This window comes from Hyperolius riggenbachi, chromosome 2 (genome assembly GCF_040937935.1).
Source record: "Hyperolius riggenbachi isolate aHypRig1 chromosome 2, aHypRig1.pri, whole genome shotgun sequence".
NCBI classification, from domain to species: domain Eukaryota; kingdom Metazoa; phylum Chordata; class Amphibia; order Anura; family Hyperoliidae; genus Hyperolius; species Hyperolius riggenbachi.
Genome location: NC_090647.1, coordinates 469701400 through 469724259, shown reverse-complemented (window position 1 = coordinate 469724259; position 22860 = coordinate 469701400). Strand labels below are relative to the sequence as shown.

General features: G+C 42.8%; 1 protein-coding gene across 3 annotated transcripts in view; it reads left to right on the top strand.

Moving 5' to 3' along the window:
* WSCD1 (WSC domain containing 1) overlaps positions 1-22860 on the top strand; it is a 220917-nt gene that overhangs the window by 8366 nt on the left and 189691 nt on the right. Inside the window, exon 2 of one of the 3 annotated variants that reach the window (XM_068270211.1) lies at positions 6927-6996. The exons of the other annotated variants lie outside the window; for them this stretch is intronic. The gene's annotated coding sequence lies outside the window, so the exon portion shown is untranslated. The remainder of the gene's footprint in view (positions 1-6926; positions 6997-22860) is intronic. 3 annotated transcript variants of the gene reach the window in all.

Below are 22860 nucleotides of genomic sequence, written 5' to 3'. Positions count from 1 at the left end.
CAAAAAACGCATGCGATTTCCCTATTAACTACATTGCCTGCGATTCGCCTGCATTCCACACGCAGGCGAATTCTGCAGGGTCTACCGTGCAGAAAAATCCTGCACATAAAAACGCAAATGAAAACTGACAAGTGGAAACAGTCCCATCCACTTGTATTGCCTATGCGAATCCGCATGCGTTGTCTGCATGCGAATTCGCGCTAGTGGAAACGGGCCCTAAGTGTAAAAGGAGCCTTAGAATACCCAAACAAGTGAATCCAGCCCTAAAATTTCAAACAGTAAATCACCTCCTGCATAATTATACCATTTAGAAAAGTCTATAATAAAATTACACCCAATGGCACTAAGGCTCGGTTCCCACTTGTGCAGAAAACATGCACATACAGTAAACGTAGAAAGCGGATCCTATTGTTAAAAATAGGATCCATTTCCACTTGTAAAAAAAAAAAAAAAAAAAAAAAAGATTAGTTTGCTTCAACACAAAGTCTGAACCTGCCGCATTTTCCCAGAACAGAACACGAAAGGCTGGGTGCACGGATGAAATAGAAACCACTGAGAATGGACAGTGTCTGTTTTCACTAGGCTTTTCTCTGCATCTGCTTCCATCTCCATGTCCAATCACTGCCACGCAAATACTCACCTGCCCCCCAGCTTCTGCATCTGCTGACTCCTCTGCTCAGTCCCAGACAGTTAATAGATCAGTGCCAGAAAAGGCATGGGGATCCTCATTGAATTGCAGAAGACCAACGGGAATCCTCAACAACAGGGAGGATTCTCATTAGTTCGTGGTTGACAAATGAAAATTCTGCATGTTGCTAGGGAGACTTTGAAGGCAAGTGGAGGAGCAACCAGCAGTGGAACCAGGGAATGTGTGAGTATTTGCATGCCGGAAGACAGTGGCAGGTAGAAAGGATGACAGAGCAGATGCAAAATGGTGGCCTCAGAGTACAGCAGTTTACCGTGCCGTTTTTCATCTGCTTCAGTGGGAACCTAGCCTACTATACTTTCTCTATGTAATAAAGTATTATCTGAAGAATGCAAATATACCTCACCCACATCACTGTACATCTCTGTTAATGCAATGAGTGGTTCTTCCTTCACTGTAGAAGATTCTCTGTCTTTTGTGTCTGAGCCAGAGAAACACTGGAAACGCACAGTGCAGTCAGTACCTGTCTACACTGGTCTATTGCCCATGAGAATCCATAGCCTAATACTGGGTCGAAATCCCTGCATCAACATATTCCTAAAGCTGTAGGGTATGAAGAGGTGGCTGAGAGGAGAGACTCACCTGACAAAAACAGCAGACCACTTGTGTGCAAGTGGCCACCAGCACAATGCAGTGACTGCTGACACAGCTGTGGCTAAATTACCCATCATTCTCTTAATCATATGGCAAACGTTTATGGAAAAATATTGTATTTCCATAAATGACTCAATGGAAGTTAATGGAAAAACATTGTTTTTCCATAAACTGCTAAAAAAAAAATCAAAATTGGCTGGTTCGGCCGACCAAAGTATAATGTCTCTTCTCAGTTTATACTCACAGAAGTAGGTCGGCACCGCCAAAAGTGTAAATAGCTCTTTTAATTAAACATGGCAGCAATAACAGACGCTGTTTCGGGTCTTGAACCCTTTCTCAAATTGCATACAAGCCAGAAAACGAACAAACACATTGTGCACCTTTAAATACAGTCCCCACGGAGAACGGGCCAATCCCAGTACTCCATGGGCGGGGCTGCGCAGCGGACCTGATGGAAAACTCCACACTCTAATACCAGGTTGTGCATAATCACCTATGATGGCCAAGGTCCAGGACTCCGTATCTCACTCAATGGCCGCCGTCATCTGCCAATGTCACCGCCTACGTCATAGTAATGCGACCACACAGACGCATGGGACATGCGCCCCCACGTCATGGCGGAACTAGCCGCAAAACTACGTGGGCGGCTACTAACGTCACCATAACGCGGCCACATAGACGCCTCGGACGCGCATAAAGCGTCACAGCGGGGCAGGTCGCTTAGCAACCACATCAAACACAATGGGCATCATCGAGGCGGCCACAGGAGGCGTGTCAGATCGCCTGCCCAATGGTCACCATGGTAACAAAAGCAAGTACTGAAAAACTAAAAATGAGATCCCAAAATCACACCCTCCAATACAAAAATTGTATCACATCCCTTCCGATACAGATGCAAACAATGCACCAAGCTAGAAATCAGAAGGGACAAAAATGAATGATCATTGGGTGCACTAGTACTTAATGCACAACAAAATGTGGAAAAAAACGTGTTACCTCCATCAGACGCAACGCAGCGCAGCTCCCAGTGATCTAAAAGCAAGAAAAAAGAGATAATATTAGTGTATAAAAACACAAAAATATCCAAAATGCAGAAGACATAACAGCAACATACACTAGATACAGAAGTTCAGATCATATTCTCTGTTTAATCCACCATTCCCCATTGTCCCCAATCTACGGATCCAGAATGCCTCCCTCTTCCTAAGTTCCCTCTCACGGTCACCCCTCCAATCAGGGGGCACCCCGTCAATAACAGTCACCCGAAGCTGGGATACATTATGCCCCTGTACATGAAAGTGTTCAGCTACAGTTTGAGTATTACTACTCCCTCTAATGGTAGATTTATGGGAACTGATCCTATCTTTCAAACGTTGCGTGGTCATGCCCACATAGGCAAGTCCACAGGGACATTTTAACATGTATATTACAAATGTCGAGTCACACGTGAAAAAACCTCTAATGTTAAAAGGGGTGCCCAAAGTGGGATGGTAAAATCTACTACCCTTAATAACACTATTGCACATGTGGCACGAAAGGCAGGGATACATCCCACACCGGGTAACATTACCCCCCCCCAGACGTGCCACGCTGCAACTTGTCCCGTATAGTGGGGGCTCTCTTAAAAGACATGATGGGAGGATATCTGAATTCGGGGACCTGTGGTAAACCATCACTCAAGAGTCTCCAATGTCTCCTAATGATACCCGTAATGGCATCACTACAGACATTGTAGGTGGAGACAAAGGGCATGCGTTGCCCCCATCTCCTCCTATTTTTTCTCTCCCTTGCCCGAAAACAATGCTCAGGATAACCTCTAACCTTAAACCTATTCTCCATGGCCCTTCTTCTCATGAGTCTATCATCCCCATTACTAACAATCATATCCACCCGCGACAATTGACTCTGTGGAATGCTCTCTCTAGTAGAACGAGGGTGGAAGCTTTCAAAATGTAAGACAGAATTTCTGTCGGTGGACTTCACATATAGGTCAGTCTGGAATATCCCATCAATAAATTTGACCTGAGTATCCAAAAATGGAATCTGCGTATCGTCACTATGAGTTGTGAATCGAATGTAAGGATACGCGGAATGCAATTGGGTCACAAACTCCTCCAAGGTATCACGTGACCCCCTCCATACGCAAAAGACATCATCAATATATCGCCACCAACAGGCCGCATGTCTGCGAAATAATACGTTGGTGTAGATAAATGCCTCTTCAAACAAACCCATGAATAAATTTGCATACGAGGGGGCCACGTTTGAACCCATCGCGGTCCCACGTTTCTGTAGATAAAAAGCATCACCATATGAGAAATAATTACAATGCAAGACAATTTCCAAAAGCATGATGACAAATTTCCGCTGCGTCATAGAAAGATCAGTGCATATCATGAGATACCATTCTATGGTCTCTACACCTCCATCATGTGGGATGGAGGTGTAGAGACTCTCAACATCCAGTGTGACAAGCAGGATTGACTCAGGAGGGACAGTCAGAGTATGTAATTTTTCCAGGAACATCTTAGTGTCCCTCACGTATGAGGGGACCGCCTTGACAATAGGCTGTAAGATACTATCAATGAATTTGGCCAACGGAACAAAAATAGAATCCACACCCGCAACTATGGGTCTTCCCGGGGGATTAATTAAGGTCTTGTGTATCTTCTCAGTTTATACTCACAGACACACAAGGAAGCATTCAGCCAGATGCACATAACCCAGAAATAGTGTTGGCGTTTGATTTTGGCAATACGTGGTTTGGAACGCAAATATATGCTTCAGTTTGCAGCAAATAATAAAATATGGAACAAACTTTTTGTAGACTTTATCTGGGTTATTTAAAGCATAAGAGGCTTGTTCCTTCCTCTTCACCCATGTTCTGTTTTCTATGAACATCTTTTAGCAATGTATTGTACAGCACTACGTAATCTGTAACATGTTGGTGCTTCATAAGTAAATTATAACAATAATGAAGGATAGTAAAGTACATGCAGGCATGGGTGGTACTTGCAATTAGGAAGCTTACACATTATGCAAGTTAGTGAAAAGCTGCATTGAGCATTAGGAGTGCTATGCAGCCCATTCATTATATTAAATTATTGCAAAACAAGAAAACAGCAAAGATTGTGCATCATCCATGAGGCAATTGCATTTTTGCAAGACAGCTAGCAAATAATGTAATCCATCAGGCATAGATTACAAGCAGCGCTCCCAGGGAAAGGCAGCGCTCCCCGTGTGTTAGAATTCTGGCAGAACTCTTCTGGGTTGCGTTTCCCACTCTTTTGTTTATTACCTTAATTTTACGTGGAAGGATTCTTTAGCATTTTCGCTACCTTCTCTAATAACCCTCCCATACGAAAGAATCAGTCAAAGGACTGATGTAACATTGTGTAATCAAACGTTAGATGGCAGCTCCTGTGCTGCAAGAACGGTTATTTACTACAGTCAAAGAACTGTAATAAAAGTAAGAAGCAAATATACATGGTTTCTATAGCAATGTTTGCAAAAAACTTTTACATTTACTGTACCTGATATGTTCTTTAGAGTTTCTACAATTTCAACAATGAAAAAAATCCATTGATTTGCCATAAACTGTGAACTAGAAGATAAAAACTTGCTATGCATCCGTGTTGCTTGCAAATTTTCGCCAAAGTGATTTTTGCATCGAAAATGCTATTTTTTGCTAAAATAGCTTGTATATTGATATTATACTGTGATAATTTGTGAAAATTGCAAAAACGAGGAAAACTATATTTTACTGCTATAAAATTACCTAAACCGCAAAAAAAAATAATCATTATTTTTGCAGCAAAAAGTGCAAAAAAACCCGCAAAAAAAATAACAAAATGTACCAATTTCAATGGCATTTTTGCTTGAAAATTGAAGTTAACATTGTTTTTACGACAACTAATGTGAAAAGAATATTGGCATGTTCGCTCATCACTACTATGCATCCCCAAGCACAACTCTGCTCCATTCCACATATTCCACATTATCATAGTAATGGCCCCATCACCTTCCTCTTGTGTATGATATAGGAGATAGGCATTCTACTCACAGATTTTCTTTGATTTTCATTTATCAGCAGTTGCATAATCAAAAGCTAAAGTCAAGCAAAGAGAACAGCTCACAATAAAGAATATTCCCAGTAGTAATATTGATTTTTTTTGGGGGGGGGATCAAATGATCTAATCGTCCTGGATATTGATACAAAAAATCTACCAAAGCATCACCACCTTTAAAAGGAGTAATAGATACTAACCACTTACTTCTTACCAAAAAATGCATTAGTAGTACTAGCTTTCCATGTAGCCTCATAATGTTTAACTCTTAAATACTTAAAGTGGCAATTTGTGCCAAACCAGTGAACGAGGTATGTGAAACGTTGACCACTTTTTATGGAGTTTTGGATTGTTAAAGTTCTGAATGCTATTTGTAGATCTAAAGCAGTGGTCTTCAAATTATGGCCTGTGGGCCGAATGCGGCCCCGGAGGCATTTTCACTGGCCCCCAAACACGAAATGTATAACTTATAGATGTGGCCCACTGCACCTTTAAATATCGGAGGCTCGCATATAGAATAGCATTGCTGGCTCCGCCCATCCACATACTGTACGAATAACTCATGAGGGCAGCCCCCTCCTTCAACATCTTCAAGAAAGCCCTCAAAACTCACCTTTTCACTCTGGCCTACTACCCCTCACAAGTGCTCTAAACCTACAGCTGAACTCTGGTCCCCTACCGTTCGTGTCCTTACCTCTCCCTCTAGATTGTAAGCCTTTGGGCAGGGTCCTCCTCCTTTTGTGTCCTACCTGATCATGCACCTCCATTACTGTGAACCCATGCTATGCATCTGAGTGAACCTAACTTGCCTAATCTACATGCTCAATCCAATGACTAAGCATTACCTGGCACTCATACTGTGCCGTGTGATCTGGTTTTCTATTATTCCTGTATTGTCATATTGCTGTATGTCACCCCTAAATATTGTCTGTAACCTAAATTAATGTTCAGTGCTGCGTAATATGTTGGCGCTTTATAAATACAATAAATACATAACTAAATAAATACATTCTGTATACATAGGGGCCACAGCTGATAGGTATTGGATCATTGGCTTGTAAGTTACCTTTGTGAACAGCTATTTCAGTTTAAAAAAAAGTAAAACTAAATAAAAACAACCATACAAAAGACATATTAATGAAAAAAATACTATGATAGGATTTTTTTTGAAGTAAACATTAAGTGTATGTTTGCTTTAAGTGCTTGATAGCTGTGCAGGCAAGGTTGGGGTTAAGTGGTCACTGTCAATACAGAGAGGGAATTAAGTGGTGCAGTTGAATACATGTTGCTAATGCTCGCATTGTTGACATATCCTTAGCGCTATAAATTAAGAAGTATGAAATCTCCATGTTGCTTGTTGTATCCTCTAAGTAAAGGATACAGTTTTTTTCAGGCAGACAATTGCAGATGCAGTCAAATGTAGTTTGCTGTGGCAGATTTGATTGGTTTCCAGCATTTGATTAGATATTATTTGTAAACACATATTGTTACCATTTTTCTCTTATCTCGTCTCCTTTTCATTTGATTGCTCTCCAGTATTGGCTCTGTTGTTCTTGCAGATAATAACAAAATGCTGTCAGTGGGAAAACATCACTTTTCAAATCATGTATTTGTTCATCATCTTCCCTGGTAAGTGTTTGAATTACATTTCCTAAACAACAAAGCCATTAATTTGTATGAGCACTTGTGCTACAGCCGATCCTCCTGCAAAACAGTGGGGTGTTCCAGGCATTCAAACAGTGGTGGTCGAGTCAAACATCATTCCAAACGTGGTGTTTGGAAATATGGTGTTCAGCACCTAAATGATATTTTTAAAATAGGTGTGCCATGGTGTCAACATTAGTAGTTTTTTTCTTTTAGACTATACAACGGAACATCTGAAAAGGGAGCAAGATGCTTCCTGTGAAAAGGTGCCCTGGCATCTGCTAATTTATCAGGCGCCCTTTTTAACATGATGCCGGCAGGTATCGGCAGAGGGGAGTCTTTAGTGTTAGGCATAGAGTGGTCCTTAGTGTTAAGCATGGGGGGAGGGGTTAGGCACCACCAGGGGGGTCTTAGGGTTAGGCATTGGTAGAGGGAGGATTCTATGTGAGAATAGGCTAGGTCATTGTAAAATATCAGTTAATATTACCAGTATCTTACTATATATATGAAGTAGCAGAATATCAGTAATTCAACCGATATCCTACTATCGACTATTTTCTGCATCCTTCTCAAAGGGCACCATTATTAAATGTACGCATATGTAGAGGCTCAGGGGCCTTTCACACTGGGCCAGTGCGGTGCGCAGTGCAATGAAAGTCTATGGGGCCTTTCATACCGATGTGTTACGGCGCAATGCAATGAGAGTGATGTTTTCACCGCATCCCCGACGCTAGGACAAATCTACTTTACCGTGCGATCCTGTGGTGATGTGTGGCAGACCGGAAGTCATGTAAGCCTATGGCGATACGTGTGTGTGTATGTAAAAAACTGCCACGAGTTTTACATGTCACACATGCGCGAAAGCGTATTCTTAGCAATACGCTTCTGCGCACGTGATCGCTTTGGTGGCTGTACTATGATTATTCTGATGTTGTTGCAGTCATAGGGCTGGGATCTGTACCCTACCACTCCCCTTGCATGCCCACCAGCCCCCCCCCCCCTCCCCAAGAGATGCTGTTTTCACTTCCTTCCTTCATTTGCATGGAACACCCATAGCTACATGTTCTGGCTTTCTTTGCCAATAACTTCCTCTCTTGTCCATCTCTGGTACATGTAATGTGACATAATTTTGACACTTAATATCTTGGAATCACAATAATCTTATAAAGGGCACTATAAGAGAAGTGTAATAGGACACTTGCTATTCTGGGATACATATTAGGGGCACTAGTTATAAGGGGTGTCACCATAAGCTGCTGTTGATATTATGACTACGGTGGTGTCTACAAGATAATTTGGGCACCAGGAGTTAAAGTTCAGCTAAAGTATAGCTGAATTCTGGGTACTGCAGAGATTTGCCCCAGAGTCCGGATAGTATGTAACCAAATTCTAGTTATCGGTGGTAGCTTGCACAGGGGATAGAGTTTACTGCAAGTAATTAGGATAGCATTGCAGCTAGGAGGATAGGTTAGTGTTAGGTGAGGGGGGCAGGGGATAGTGTTAGGCATAGGTGGTAGGGTAGTGTTAGACACTTTTGGGGATGTGGTAATGTGAGAGTTAGGTTAGCGTAAGCAATAGTAGAAAATCGGTAACATTACTGAAATTTTACTAAGGGTAACAGTAGATAGTAAATATCAGTTACCTACCTGATACTCTACAATTAGGTATCTCTTGCACCCATTTTAACATGCAGTGCTTCTAAATGTATGCCTGGAAAGATGGTACAGTACTATAGTAGTCCCAGGTGGGGGTTTGGAAGGGTTACACTGGGAAGCTAGAACACATTCTAGAGGCAATGAAAAATGTTGTAAGCTATGAAGGAACTGGAAAAATTGGACACGCTGAGATTTTAGAGTCACTGTGTAACGATCGGTGTAACACAGAGAGGGTCTGATTACCGGTGATCTGCAGTATCACCGAGAATGCAGAATATACCCGATTATTGATGATCTGCAGTATCACCGATAATCAGATATATCTTCTAACCTCTGGACACCTGAGAGATGAGAGTGTTTGGTGCAACAGTAAGGCAGGGAACACACTTGTCTTTCAGTTTTCTGCGCGCGTTTTTCTGCATACTTTTTCTGCACACCAAGTGTGTTTCTATGCAGGAAAACGTGCACGTTTTTTCACAGCAGCTAATGTAATTGATACAGAAAACTGACAAAATGTGCAGAATCAGGATGCAGAATGTCATTTTTTTTTCTGCGCGTGAGAAACACATTAAGTGTGCACTAGCCCATTGATTAACATGAGTTCTCAGTTTTTCTGTGCAGAAAACGCGTACTAAAATAGTCAAGTGTGTTCCCTGCCTAATACTTTGAGGAACGCACCCGTAAGATAGGTGCTAGACAGTAAGAGCTACTGCTATAGATCAGATTCCTTCCACAGGTCTGATGCTCCCCAAGGGGCGGAGCCAGACTGAGACAGTGGGAAGAACAGAACATGAGTGACACCAATGGGCAGTGTCACTAACAGATCTGTGAACTATCTCTTAACAGGAGAGATAGTTCTCGAGGTCGGACAGGCCAGGTTGTAAACACACGGACAGATAAAGTACAGAGACAGGAGACAGATGCAGAATCCAGGAACTAGCAGAGTTTGGCAACAAGGTATCAGAAGGACAAAGGTACAGAATCAGATATCAGAAGAATTGTCAGGAAGGCAGAAGGTCATAACAGATAATCAACAATGCCTAAGCTTGAGTGTGAGCGCCAAGATTCTCACACTCCAGGAACTAGACTAGATAATAACAATAATACAGATGGTACTGAATTCCTAGACTAAGGTGTGAGTTCCTTGGCCATCAACACCTTGGAAACTGGTCTAGATAATAATACAGATAATAACAGAATTCCTAGGCTAAGGTGTGAGCTCCGTGATCATCAACACCTACGAAACTGTCTAATAAACACAGATACTGACAAGGTCTGAGTGCTACCAAGTAGTGATCGCAACGCCAGACACCAGATGAATGACCAGCACCCAGTATATATACCAGCGCTCTCCAGCGCCTTCCCTAAGTGCTGGACCAATGAAAGTAGCTGAAATTGTCAGCTGACTGGCTTGGTCAGCTGACCCCCTTCGGCTTGGTCAGCTGACTGCCATAAAGAACCTTACTCTCTGCGCGTGCGCGCGTCCTCCTAAACCAGTGTGGGCTATCAGTCCCAGCCACACCAGTCATGTGTTGTAATGTTTCTGCTGTGTTGGATGCGGAATCCGCCGCACCGCTGTCCATGTGTGTGGCGTTTTCTCCGCATTCCGCACTACCGAGAGGAGCAGGCCTATGCGTGCAACTTGCTGCATTGAACGCGGAATCCACCGCCCTGTTGCTTGAGCATGCGGCGGTTTTTCCAGCGCTCCGACTGCGCGCCAGCTGCCATGTTGAATTCGGAATCAGCCGCCTTACTCTGAGTATTAGCGGCGGCTTTTCCGCGTTTCCTCACACACTGTAAAACTGTGTCAAACTGTGGGAACTCTGAAAAGGGCCTTACAGAGGCAAAGTCAGTGGATTTGGGGGACATTCTAGGTGGAATGAAAGGTGGAATTAAAAGTTATGGCACTCTTTGGGGGCAATGGAATCATGGAATACACTGTAGAAATTCTACAAATATTTCACACACGTGTGGGAGGTAGGAGTGGGAGGGTTGGGGTGGCAGAAGATAGAATTATGATGCTACCTTGATGGGGTTGCTGGATTGAAAAGCTGTGACACAATTTAAAAGCACAGTAAAAAGGTGGGACACATTTTTAGGGCAGTGGAAATATTGGGTAAACTTAGAAGCTAGGTTAACCTATGAGAAGTACAGGGAAACTGAACACCTTGATGAGACTCTACAAGGTCATAACAATTGTGATACACTAGTATGGAGGTCATCACATCAGCATGCTACAACACAGTGTGTGTGTTTTTTTTTTTTTTTGGGAGGGGGGGGGGGGGGGGTCAGTGCTTAGCAACAAGTATTTGGTAAAATGTGAAGTATTTGGATTCTTTCTGTACTTTCTGAATGCTTGTATTGTATTGTCACTTGAGAAGACGTACCATAAGTCTAGATATTGTGGCAGCTGTATTGACCATTTTTATTTGTTGTGGCTGCACCACAGAGGCATGCTACATACAGTATATTAAAATATTATGCACAGTATGTATTCTGTATGCTGAAGATAATAACACACAATGAGCAATAGACAGATATAAAAGAGGCTAGGAGTTGACAACAAGAGAATTGAATCTAACTTTCCTGGTTTGAACGCTTTTGTCTCACAGAACCTTCTCCTTCTGTTCCTCTATTGTGCTGCATGCTGTTAGGATGCACAGATGTGGTCATGGCTGGCACATCCACCAAAGGACAAACCAATTGTAATTGATTTGCCTTTCAGAATGCCCAAACAAATTACGTGAAATTAAATTAAGACCTTCATGAAAAACAATTGCTTACAAAATCTCCTTTGAGCTAGTATTGAGTTATTTCTCGGGGATTCCACATCCATAGTCTAGCCACGTCTTTGTTTAACCAATTCTTCATCAAGTTCTACTAACAGCCACATAGAAGTATGGTGGGTAGCAGATATTGTACTTAAAATAGAGAGCTAAAGCTTCTTGTGGTTTGTTAAGACCGATGATATCCCTAGTCAAGTTAACAATGAAATCTTATAGACTTCCTTCTCTAAAATCATAATTTTTCCATCTGTTACGTTTTTACAGTAAACAAAGAAGTTCATCACCTTGACAAAGGTTGCTGTGCTTTACATTGTCAATCTTTCAACTATGAAGAAGAAATGTGACAAGTACAAATATAGGCTATCCAGTGAAGGCATGCTTGAATATAAAAACAAATTAATAACTAATTTCCTCATTCAGATGTATGCGATATGGATAATGTAGGACTGGGTTGGGGTAAAGCTGAGAAAATCCACCTGCTGGCCAAGCAGCAGAAACCATGCGTTATCACTCCCAATAGAAACCTGTAGCAAGTCTTCACTGTGAGCAGCAACACATGATTACTGCTGCTTGGCCAGCAGTTGGATTTCCTCAGCGTTTCCACCTCCCAGTCCAACACTGGATATGGATAGAGATGGCTGTTAAAGCTATATTTTCTGTATCTATATTTTTGATAACCTGAACATTACTTGTTTACATGTTGTGTACTGTCCAGTTATCTTCATTATATTCTACAGTACTTATTATTATTATTTATATACCGCCGACATGTTCCACAGTGCTTTACAGAGTGCATAGTCATGTCACTAACAGTCCTGCAGAGCAGTTCACAATCTAGTCCCTGCTAGTCATATAACCATTGTGGTATAGGAAAATTAACTTATCTGTATGTTTTTGGGATGTGGGAGGACACTGAGGTGCCCAGAGGAAACCCACACAGACATGGGGATCCCTACCATAGTTATATGTCCATTGTATTCTATGGGTGGCCAATTTTAGGGGGTTGATTTCTGAAGGGCTGCAGGGGAAACCTCTTTCTGTGCTGGCTCTCTTCTCTGCTGCCTGTGGGAAAGACTTTTCCCGCCTGCAAGCATATCGGCGCCAATGGAGGGATCAGCAGGATAGGAGGACTCCTCCTATTGTCTCTCTGCTTTAGTATATCAATGTTATTGCATGCTAATAGCTAATTCCCAACATATCAAAGCTGGTCTTCAATACCGAACATCTCACTTGGCTTTACCACATGCTCTAATATTTTTGAAATGACATTTACTGACGTGTTGAGGTACTTACCGCAAAAGTCAGTAATTTACCTCATTGGTCGGTAATTTCAGCTTGTCATGCGGTAACAGCCTTCACTAATTGACATTTGCTAAGATGTTCGATAAAATCAGCTTTTTTCTACATTACTGCATGCTTTGTGAATTGAAGACAATATAGTGCCAGCCACAACTCCCAGTATATAGTAGAGTAGCTGATGCACTTTGAAAAGCTATCTACCTAGCCTAAAAACAAAATGTAAATTACAACCATTACAAGTACTCAGCAAGAACCTAAATAAATAATACCACAAATCCTAGCAATGCGTTTTAAATAAAAAAATTTAATTGCAGAATATATGTTTAGCAGGGACATGTATTTGGCTCCTTGACTCTCACAGAAGCTGAGAACTTTGTGCTTAGTGTATTATTCTAAAATTAATTATATCCAAATAGTACTGGAGGGAAGACATAGGAATTTGTTAAATAAAAGATGAGCCAGACAAGGAGCCACCATGGAAACATTATTTGAATTGCTTTGTATTGTGCCTTAATAAGACTCCAACACAAAGGGGGACAAATTCCATTTCTCCTTGTTTTGCACTGCAGAGTAGCAGCGAACACAATAAAAGTTATTTGATATGAGGGTTTTGGGACCTTGTATGCCAGATGTAATGTCACAATGGTCAGTAGAAGTATTAACGCTGGAGGCTCATCTATTTTATAGCTTTATTTGTTTGATTTGTTTTGTATATAACTTTGGAAATAGAAAAAAAACTAGTGAAACCATTTGCGTCTTCTGTACTAACTAGTATTACAAAATTAGGTCAAAAATAGTCTGTCAGTTGTGTTCAACTAAGATTGGACCTGCAATTGTAATTGTAAGCCCACAATATTTAAAGCAAACCTGAAGCAAAAAAACCCCTTGTGATATAATGAATTGTATGTGTAGTACGGATAATGAATATAACATTAGTAGCAAAGAAAAGTGTCTCATATTTTTATTTTCAGTTATATAGCGCTTTTTTGTTTTAATAACATTGCATCATTCAGTCATATTTGCAGTTAACAAACCACACTCTGTATTTTAAGCTATAAAACAGAGCAGAACTTATTACCTTTTGAACTTCCCTGCAGCAAAACCTTATCTCAAGCTGTCTCTTACTGTTTCTTGGCTGTTTAGGTACTCCAGAAAACAGGACTGTCTTCGACCCATGTTGGGTCGAATAGCTCAGAGAAGCTCTTTTGCATATATATCAACTGAAGTTTCTTTACTCTTCCTGTACTGGAAAACAATATGAGATTATTTTCTTTGCTACTAATATTCTATCTCTTAGCTGTACTACATGCTATCCAATTCCGAAAGTCAGTTACTCGCCCAGTCATTTGTTACATGTTTAGGCACCCAACTATCGTCCAGTAGACTAGTAAGTTTAGGCGAAAGTTGCATGTGTCTGCAAGCCTTTAGTGTGACCTGTCCAGTGCTCACATACTTGATCCTTTTATGCAGGGAGGAGACTCTTACTATTGGCGCATGGGATAATCTGATAGAGGATGAGGGGATAACTGCTAGGATACTGTTTTGACAGGTTGCCTCATTATATTATGAGGACTCTAGTTCTCCTTGTTGGGTGAGTGGGCGGTTTATCTAGGCTTGTCACATTAACCACTTGAGGACCCACCCTTTACCCCCCCTTAAGGACCAGCGCTGTTATTTGTGATCTGTGCTGGGTGGGCTCTACAGCCCCCAGCACAGATCAGGGTGCATCCAGAGCGATCAGATCGCCCCCCTTTTTCCCCCACTATGGGGATGATGTGCTGGGGGGGTCTGATCGCTCCTGCCTGCCGGTGTTGCGGGGGGGGGCACCTCAAAGCCCCCCTCTGCGGCGAAATCCCCCCCCTCCCTCTCCTACCTGGCCCCCCTGGTGTTCCGGGCTGCACAGGACGCTATCCGTCCTGTGCAGCCAGTGACAGGATGTCCCCTGTCACATGGCGGCGATCCCCGGCCGCTGATTGGCCGGGGATCGCCGATCTGCCTTACGGCGCTGCTGCACAGCAGCGCCGTACAATGTAAACAAAGCGGATTATTTCCGCTTGTGTTTACATTTAGCCTGCGAGCCGCCATAGGCGGCCCGCAGGCTATTCACGGAGCCCCCCGCCGTGATTTTACAGGAAGCAGCCATTTGCGCGAGCGGCTGCTTCCTGATTAATCAGCCTGCAGCTGGCGACGCAGTACTGCGTCGCTGGTCCTGCAGCTGCCACTTTGCCGACGCGCGGTATGAGTGCGCGGTCGGCAAGTGGTTAAGATTGATTTTGATTAATTAGTCATATTTTCTACTGTTACCTTTTAGTGGCATTCTTTATTGAATTCTGATGTTGGTCACATTGGCCTCAATTCACTAAGCTTATCTCCTGTGTTTATTAAAGTTTCTAGAGTTGTCACCATGGTGATGAGGCATGTAGTATTCAGGAACACATTTTACCCCAAGCAAACCTAAAGTTAACTCTTCTATCTTAAAGTTAACTCTTCAATCCTTAAAATAATTCCAGAATTCTAAAGTTAAAGACAGGCTGTTAATAAACTGTGTGTGAAAATAACTTCAAAGGAGGTAACTTAACCACTTCGGGACCGGCCGCCTAACCCCCCTTAAGGACCAGGGCATTTTGCGGTGGAGGGGGGTGCGCGCGTTTGGGGGGGGCAGGCGGCCAGATCCCCTCTGTGGCTGGCTGGGCAGTGTCCCCCCATGGTGGCAAGTGACCCCCCTGTAGCTGGCAGCCATCACTTACCTTCCAGGCTCCAGCGATGAGCCGCAGAAGCCACCTCTTCTCCGGCCGGCATCTCCGCTCCAAATGACGCTCAGGTCGGGTCGCGGCTTGATGACGTCATCAAGCCGGGACCCGGCGCTGATGTCAGACGGAGCAGAGATGCCAGCTAAAGCAGAGGGGGGTGCCGATTGTCGCTGGAACGGCAGGGAGGTGAGTGGATCCTCTTCTTTTCCCCCCCCTGCAGCCGCCGCTGTCAGAGTGATCACTACGATCCGACGGCGATCGTAGTGATCACGTGATCAGCTGCCATATGCGATGGCTGCTGATCACTAGGGGGAGATGCCAGCTGTCATATGACAGCTTAATCTCTCTCTCCGGGTGCGCACGATCGCGTCGGGAGCGGTGCTTTAGCGCGGACATTGAATCAACGTCCGGTCAGAACGGTACCACCACCTGCCGGACGTTGATTCAACCTGCGGCGGTCCCCAATAGGTTAACTACATAGGAAGTATCTTAACTACAGAAGAAGTAAGATAACTCTCTCACTGTGCAGTGGCAAGTTATCTCTTGCCTTATTATCTCCAGCATGATCTCAGTGAATTGAGGCCATTGTCTATGCAACATAACAGCACTTGGAAAAATAGTAAAGGAAGGCTGCTGCACACACACTTACCCAGCAAAGGTAGCAGGAAAATCTTGGCCAACTTCAGTAATAAACAAAAGGAAAGTCCCGCTGCACCAATGGTTATGGTAAAAGTAGAAAATCTTTATTCATTAATCCAACATCACAGCATACAGATGAGAGCTCACGCGTATAAGAGCAAAGATGGCTCCTTAATCATAGCTTACAAATACATGTATTGCACAGAATATATAGACAGGTAGACACTCCCAAAGGTGTGTCCCTGAACCTTAAAGAGACATACGGTACATATATATTAAAATAGTATATATATATATATATATATATATATATATATATATATATATATATATATATATAGTAAAACACTAAAATGCTTAACATATTCCAATAAGGTATCAAAAAACACTGCTAAAAACACATATAAACATGCACCAGATGAAGAAAGTGTACATATTGCATCCAATGTTGGCAAGGGTATATATATTTTAATATCACATGTATATACCTATCACTAAAACCCTTCCCAACCAACTTAACTATACAACAGAACCACCAAAGACACAGAAGACAACAAGAGAAAATAGCAGTGGGCAGTATAAACCACCATTCATGTGTGATAAAACATGTTTATATATTTTATAACAGCACTTGCTTTATGGTGACAGTGGTCACTCAGTCTCATAAAACAAAGCAGTGGTTACTTAAAGAGCACCTGAGGCCTATAACATATATAAAAAGTAAATACTTGCCTAAGAAGAGGTAAGCATTTGGATCCTCCAGAGGCTTCCTGTGCTCTCCTCCAGTCCTCCAACACTGCCCCTCCTTAACATTGAGGCTGGGTTTCTCTTCTGGCACAAGAACAGCCATGCTTTAGCTGTTTGTGTTGTTTACAATTAAAACCCTACCTTTTAGAAATAAAGAAATGTTATACCTAACATGAGTCTGTGACAGAGGTAAGCTACCTCTTTCCTTATATTACACAAACTTCATGTTGCTGTATTAGTCCTAGGGCACCTTTGATACCATATCCAGATTACTGACAAGCCCTTGTTGGAAATCTTTGTAGGATCCGAGAGTTGAAAAGGGATACCAGAGGACATACATTTGAAAAAGTTGTGAGCTAGTTTAGGCGCGAAGTTAAATAGCAATATTACAAAGAAAACGGTAAATAACAATTTTAGCTGCAATGTTAAATAGCAATAACAAAAATGGTAAATAAAAATTGAATCGCGGTATTACATCATCTGTAAATTTACCAATAATAACCTAACCTCTCCCAACTCTCACACAGAACCCTCCCCTGGTGGTGCCTAACCTTAAGACCCCCCTGGTGGTGCCTAACCCTAAGACCCCCCCCCGGTGGTGCCTAACCCTAAGACCCCCCTGGTGGTGCCTAACCCTAAGACCCCCCTGGTGGTGCCTAACCCTAAGACCCCCCTGGTGGTGCCTAACCTTAAGACCCCCCTGGTGAGACCCCCTAGTGGTGTCTAACCTTAAGACCTCCCCTGTTGGTGCTTAACCCTAAAAAACCCTGATGGTGCCTAACCCAAAGACCACCATAGTGGTGCCTAACCTTAACACTCCCCGATCCCTGCAAACAATAATACGCTAATATTCAATTTATTTGCAGCCATCCGCTAAACAGCGTAATGGCTAACAAATACATTAAATAACAGTTTAATTGCAGCTGCCCACTAAATAGCGTAACGACTATCTACATTACGATAAATAACAATTGCGTCTATTTTTGGCTCCGACTTTTTTAACTGCTCCTACCAGAGAACATCATGAGAAGCCTCTCTCTATATGATCCAGAGGCTTCCCCCTTCTTAAAGGGAACCAGAGGCCCCAGGAAAAAGATACTATACATACCTGGAGCTTCCTCCAGCCCCATACGCACGGATCGCTCCCACGCCGCCGTCCTTTGCTGCCTGGATCCGCCGGTACCGTGTCCCGTCATGGCCACCAGTCGGCCTGTCGGCCGGCAGACGCGGCCAATTGTCCGCATCACACGGCGCTCCCTCTATACAAGTACGCATGTGGCTGCCTACTGCGCAGCCGCATGCGTACGTGTATGTAGGGAGCCGCTGTGATGCGGTCAATTGGCCGCGTCTGCTGGAAGTGACGGGACCCGGTACCGCCGATCCAGGAAGCGGAGGATGGCGGCGTGGGAGCGATCCAGGCTTATGGGGCTGGAAGAAGACCTAGGTATGTATAAAAGCTTTTTCTTTTGGTTTCTTTGGAACCTCTCTGGTTCCCTTTAAGTAAGTATGTGATTTTGTACCCGAGCTTTGGCTAGGCTACACATTTAAGCCTCTTACGATGTTACATGTTGTGTGCTATAGGCATGGGTCTGGTGTGAGTCTTCTGAAATTGACTTCATCACCTGACACTTGATGTAAAATCTACAGATTTTGAAAGATATCAAGTATTTCATCATAACGTTAATTTCATAAGGGACATTTTCTTAAGCCCAACTGACTTCCTATCTGGCTGCCCTGCTGATGGATGGGGTAAGCTGTCATTCTCCAGTGTAAAATGCCTTGTAGCATTGTACAATATAACCCCAAAAAAGCCCATTGATGTCAAAATGTATCATTTTGCTGGCAGATTTCCCAAATTTACTGTTAGGATGTTTTTGTACGTTTACTCTAATGTACTCATTTTAGACAGCAGGGCTTCATATTGTACTTTTCTATGTGATTTTCTAAATGGATCACAAAAGTACATGAAGAAAACCACGGTTGTGACTCAAGCAATGTAATAATGAACTGTAATAAGAAACCCTTCAGAGTTGATGGAGCAGCAGTTTCTACATGAGAGCTGCTCGAAATCCACGTAGCAAAATATAAAACAATGCTCAGAACTACACAGAGTACGTATTCCTCAGCAATAACTAGAAATGGCAGGGCTCCATCTCAAAGTCGTTATTCGATCCTCCTGGCGTTTTAATCACTAGCTGAAAGAAAACCAGCTACAAACAGGCATTTCTAATCATCTGAAATTGATTCAATAATGTAGTTTTACCACCCTAAAAATAGATGTTTTTAGCCGTATTGTTTTTCCAAGCGTAAGATCTATAATGGCATTGAAACAAGAGCGTAGGACTAGTGCCAAAAAAAAAATAATTGTGGAAATTTCCACTGAATCAAGAAGGAAAAGAAATTAAGCCCATCAAACCTAGCAGATGCTGAACAGTTTGCTGACAGCTACATAATTTGCCTTGAGGCTAAAGGATCTGTCTGGGTAAAGTGAAGGTGGCCATACATTAGGCAATATGGAGGTAGATCAACCATCTGATTTGAGTCCGATTCAAGTGCATGCCTGATCAAGTCTGCGACCACATTCGGGTCAAAATTGGTGTCATGAATTGGTCGGACATGCTACAAGATGTTGGGACATTGTGGTTGGTTGTGTGCGTGGCGGTAATGGCGAGTGGTATGAGTGACAAATGCCCCCGACCCTGTCCCCCCAATGGTCAATTTGCCCCCCAGTGTGCCCAGTGCTCTATACATTCACTAGTACTCCGGCAACCAGGTGGGGTACGTGTATGGACAAAGGATGGCGCCTTGAGCCAGCCCGGAGCCTGCGGCTGACACGGACCAGTAATGTATAGTGCACTGGCCCCTGGGTGGTGGCCCATTGACTATTTGGGAGGACAACATCGGGCTGGCCAGCAGCGAAAGCGGTGTCACATGGATGATTCTGGATCATTTTTAGCATGAAATTGATCACAAATCGGCCTGTGGTGTATGGGCAGGCAACAGATCTCTCTCCAATCAGATTTGATTAAAGAGAGATCTGTATCTTTGTCTATCTACACATACATCGTCTGATGTTTGGGCACCTTAATTCACTCTACTGATTAGTGGAGATTTTCATGTTTTGGGAATTGTTTGCTCATCACTACATAGGACTGCACAGAGGGTCTTTGTTGACTGATATCAGTGTTACTGACTAACCCCCTGATATTACATTGTCACTCAATGAAGCCTTTAGTTTTACTTTTCATGTTTTTCTGTCACTATCTGTGGTATGTCATGATTTTACAAGCATGAGATATTAATAATCTGAAAACAAACAAGAGACGTCTCCAGATGACCTACAAACTGTAAAAAAATGTAGATAAAAAGAGCAGACAGCTGTGCCCAACCGAAGAATAAATTGTTAAGAATAAAGATTGGTGAGGACTTATTACATTCCAAGTCTGCATGCACAGATTCCTTTCATATTACAGGTTACTTTCACACAAAGCATGCCTACTAAATTTTGCAAAGGCAAAGTCCTGTTCACCACTGAAGGACCATGACATTTACAGTATATTTAAATGTCACGGTCAATCAGCTGTGAACAGAACTTTTCCTATGCAAAACTCTGAAGGCATGCTTTGTATAAAAGTAATTTGCATCTGGTATAGAATACATGTAGAATGAATGAGCATATCAGGTACAGAGTATAGATCAGCACAAGTAAGATGTTTGTTCAAGCCCTGGGAGAAAAAGACGACATGCCTTACATACCATGGAAGAATCCCAAAAGAAACTAGTTTAATTTGGTATTTGAAGCCTAGTTAGCCATGATTTTATGGATAGTTAGGTTTCCTTTAGCCATGTGTTTTTATTAAGTGTGGTTTTTATCTTACCTAATACAGAGTGTTTCCAATTTTAGATTCCTACAGTTGCTAAATTTAGATTTTTAAGTTAAGTCTTTAGTTTAAAGCAATACTGAAGTGACTGAAAAAAAGTTAGACACTCACCTATGAAGAGGTAAGACTCTGGTTGCCATAGAGCAGTGATGGCACTCCAGCTGTGGTGGAACTACAAGTCCCACGAGGCATTGCAATACTCTGACAGCTCTAAGCATAACTCGGGGAGGTAGAGGCATGATGGAATTTGTTGTTTTGTCACAGCTGGAGTGCCAAGGTTAGCCATCACTGCCATAGAGCCTAACTGGTCCTCTTAACGTCCCCTTGTTCCACTCCCAGGTAAAGTTCTTTGACTAGCTTGGTCGAATGCATCTTTGGCCCTCCTCGGGCAGCCTTCAGTAGTACTCTCATCTTCAAGTACTTCTGAAGATGAGCGGATCTGTACTACACTCACAGATGTGCAGTACAGATGTGCCCGTCTTTGGAACCACTCCCGAGGAGGCACAAAGGCACAAAAAATCAACGGGGCCTATCAGTGGAAAAAGGGGATGGAGAGAGGACTGGGAAAGCTCTATGTGATCCAGAGCTGTCCCTCTCCATACGTGAGTATGTAACTTATTTTCAGTCACTTCAGTATTGCTTTAAAGTAAACCCAAGCCATCAAACAATTGCTAAAAATAAATACTACCTGATCTGGGGGGCGGGGCGGGGGGGGGGGGGCATGCCAGAACAGGTAGCATGCATAATCCCCGCTCCTGCATCCTGAAATTACTTAGTTTAATTTGTTTGGAAAAAAAAAGGCCACTACCATGGCAGTTGCATACACAGCTCTGTGCTCTCCTCTGACAGATACAATTTAAGTCGTGTTGGAGTTGATGGTTTTTTGAGAATTCTTACGCATGAAGGTGGCATTTTTATAATATCTCCTGATATGTGTTTTTAGAACTACCACAGTTGTTTTGACCTAGCTCTTATGATCTCCACTTGGCCAGACTGTAACTTCAAACCATGTCCTGTTCCCAAAGCATAAAGCCTAATACGCATGCTGAATAAACCTTGGCAGAGACAGTTGTTTTGAGCTTTGAGGGAGCATTAAACCACAAATAACAAATTGTCACATTTTCTTCTTTTGACCCCACCTCACAGGGCATTAGCTCTTGCTCATTCACTTCCATCCCCCCCCCCCCCTCCCCTCACAAGATAGGACAACATACACTTCTTGGCTATAACTTGATCCTCAAACTGTTCCTCTAACAATCAATTAACAATCATTAAGGAGGCTTTATTCACGCCTTTTGCAGACCCAATTCCTCAACACTAAAGCTTCAAACAAATGCTAGAGGACTCTCAACTGAGGCGGCCACCCAGGGCCATCCCTCCAGAGAATCTGGCATGTGTTTAGCAGGCTCATCATGGCACCACTAAGAGATCCAGAATGCTGGATAATATTGGCTGAGCATGGGTGGAGTCTACTCACCCTACGCCTGCACCAACATACACCAAACATCATCCCTCCATCTCAACAGAATACTAGTGACGTGTATGTATGGTACTCAGCCCCAAGCTGTCACCCAAGAGATCAAGTCCCGCCCCCTGTGAGTAACAGTAATTATGCATATGTCCACACCCAAAGGCACTCTAATGCTAACCTCTCCACATCTTCCTATCACTTAAGGCTCGTACACACGTCATACTGAAGTCAACGACGGGTCCTTCGGCACCTCCCTCTGGGCGGGTTTTCAGCAGACTGTACAGCGTGTGTACAGTCTGTCAGTAGACTGATAAGGCTGTTTCTGAGCGATCCACCCGGCTTCAGTATGACGTGTGTACGAGCCTTTAGAACTGTTTCACTTTCCTATCAGCATTGGCAAGCAGATATGATAACTGAGAGAGAGAACGCTACTGTGGATTCTTTATTTAACTTCTTCAGCTTTTACAGTTGGTGAAATACAGATGGCAGATCAGATTTTTTATACTCCCTACTGTTAATTGCTGCAACACCTAACTGTATATTTTGCTTTTACACCTCAGCTTGATGTAGTTTCTGCCAGGTACTCATGAATATTGAAATATCTTCAAAGATGTTTTTTAC